The sequence below is a fragment of the Sciurus carolinensis genome, chromosome 2 (assembly GCF_902686445.1).
Source record: "Sciurus carolinensis chromosome 2, mSciCar1.2, whole genome shotgun sequence".
Lineage (NCBI taxonomy): Eukaryota > Metazoa > Chordata > Mammalia > Rodentia > Sciuridae > Sciurus > Sciurus carolinensis.
Window position 1 is genome coordinate 24,061,788 of NC_062214.1, and position 3,049 is coordinate 24,064,836.

Here is a 3,049-nt window from a genome sequence, read left to right on the forward strand (position 1 = left end):
AAATATATAAAATATATAACTCTTTTTTTGTTAGTGGGGATTGACCCAGGTGTGCTTTATTATTGAACTATACCCACAGCCCTATTTTATTTTTTATTTTGAGACAGGGTCTCATTAAATTGCTTAGGGACTTGCTAAGCTGTTGAGGTTGACCTTGAATTTACAATCCTCCTGCCTCAGCCTCCAGAGTCACAGGTGTGCACCCCAGTGCTGGGCCAAACACATACTTTTCATCCCTGAGAGCACATTCTTCCCACTGGATTGCAGGCTCTGTGAGGTTCGACCCTGCATGTCTTGTTTGCGACTGAATCCCTATGCCTAGCACTAGGACACATAGTGGATATTCAATAAGTGCTCTTTTTTCAGTACTGGGGATTGAACCCAGGGGTGTTTTATCATTGAGCCACATCCCTTGCCCTTTTAAATTTGAGACAAGTTCTTGATAAGTTGCTGAGGTGACCTTGGATTTGCAGTCCTCCTGCCTCAGTCTTCTGAGTTGCTGGGATTAGAGGTGTTGCACTTCTATGCTGCTCAGTAAATACTTGTTGAATTAATGAATTGTAAAGCCGTCCCCTGATACTATGTATGCTTCAGAAAAAAGTGGGCTGTATATGAACTTGAAAGCCAAACACACTCAGGGAAGAATAGAGGCCTGTTTTCTTCCCAGCCCCCAAGATACAGGGATTGAACCCCAGGTCTTGCACATGTTAGGTAAGCAGTCTTTCTTTTTCTTTCTTTTATAGAGGTACACCCCCAGCCCTTTCTATTTTTCCTTTTTTTTTTTTTTTTTTTTTTTTGTGGTAAACAGGATTGAACCCAGGGGTACTTTACTATCCCCAGATTACCTTTCTATTTTTTATTTTGAGATAGCATCTTGGTAAATCGCAGAGATTGGCTTCAAATTTGGGGTCTTCTTGCCTCAGCTTCCCAAATCACTGGGATTACAGGTGTGTATCATTGCAAAAGGCTTCTGTTTTTACTTTGAGACAGGGTCTCAATAAGCCGCCTAGGCTGGCTTTGCATTTGGGATCCTCTTACCTCAGCTTCCCAAGTAGCTGGGATTATAAGCGTGCACCATCACACCCAGTTTAGGTGATGGTTAAATGACAATGTATATAAATCACCACTCATGTGCTATTGTATAACAAATACTAAATAAATGACATCAATGTATTATATGCATGGCTTCAGAGAATTTCCAGTGGGAAAGAGCTATTGTTGGACACTTTGGTTTGGGTCTGGTGATTTGGGAAAAAGTTTGCTATGGACAATTTGTATATGTGCCTGTTTCCTTATGAGTTTTCTCTTTATTTCCTTGATGGTATTTTATATGGAGGGTTCTACCCAAAGGTGCAGGGAATCCACACACTAGTGTGGCCCTAACTATTTATTGCCCAGCATGTCCCAGCTAGGAATGGAAGATGGCCAGGTGAAGTGTGTGATGTGGTGAGATTTTGCTGATCAAAATCAGGCCTTATTTCATATTGGGCAGCTGTCCAGCACTCGGCAGAGGGGTTCCATGCCCACTCACTGGTGTTCCATGGGCCTGGGTTTGAATCCCAGCTCTGTCCCACTCATGAATGTGTGACCTAGGCCAATTAGATCTTGTAATCCAAGATTTTCCTTCTAGCCATCCCCCTCCATTCTGGGGATTGGATTTAGGGAGTTCTACCACTGAGTGACATCCCTAGCCTTTTCAATTCATTCATTCATTAAATGTACTGGGGATTGGGGCTGGGACTGTGGCTCAGTGGTAGAGCCCTGGCCTGGCATGTGTGAGGCACTGGGTTCGATTCTCAGCACCACATATAAATAAATAAAATAAAGGTCCATTGACAACTAAAAACGTATTTTAAAAAAATGTACTGGGGATTGAACCCAGGAGCACTCTACTACTGAACTACACCTCCAGTCCTTTTCATTTATTATTTTGAGACAGGGTCTCACTAAGTTGCTGAGGCTCTCCCTAAATTGCTGAGGTTGGAATTTGTAATCCTGCCTCTTTCTCCCGAGCTGCTGATCGCAGGCATGGGCAATTGAGACCAGCAAATTTTTTTGTAAAATGTGGGTTTCCATAACAGTAGAGATTTCATGAGGTGACTATAAAGATAATACATGAAAAAAACTCAGGGCGGCAGTTAGCCATAGTAAGCATATCATGAAAGTGATTTTATTAATAGCATAGACATTCACAGTTTAGGATGCATTTTCATTTTCAGTTTAATCCCTCCATAAGCCTTTCGGGATAGGGATAATTAGGATTCCATTCCATAGATGAGGAGATCAAGGCCCAGAGAAGTGAAGTTCAGGGGCCAAGGTCGACTTGGAAGCCAACTGATTATCTAAGTTACTGAGGGTCTCGCTAAACTGCTTGAGGGCAGCCTCGAAATTGGAATCCTCCTGCCTTAGCCTCCCGAGTCTCTGGAATTACAGGCCAGCGCACCACTCCTGGCTCCTCTCCAGTTTTTAAGGGGGCACAGTGTCCGATCCCTCTTAAGTGTAGTTTGCGGCCATCTCCTTCCAAATAGGCGGGGCCTGCCACCTTTAGAAGCTGCGCCTCATCCTAAGTCAGGCATTATAGACCAAAGCCCAGACACCAGAATGGGACACCAAAACTTCCGAAAACTCCCAGAATAGCAGCCTTGACTGCAAAGTCCCTGGAGCTCCGCGTTCCGCCATACGTTGCCCTGCCCAGACGCCCAACCCCTCGCACCAGAATCCATGGTTCGACTTTTCTTATTGCGCTCCCAAGTCGGTGAACTACGGTGTGGATCCCTCGACGGCGGTTCCCTGTGCAGAGCCTCCTCCACGGCACCCTCGGGTCCGCCCCAGACATGAAGCCCTGCCCCCTGAGACCCCACCCAGCACCCACCCCTCATCAGCCTCCCCTTCTTACTTTGTGGCCCCGCCCCGACGCCCTCATGATCCACCCTCCTGGTGGTCCTGCGCCACACCCTTGGGCTCTAGGGCCTTGTCTCAGCCTTTCGCTTCTGCCGCGGCCCCGCCCCCGGCTATTAGCCACACCCCGAGGTAGTGACGCCCCCCGAAG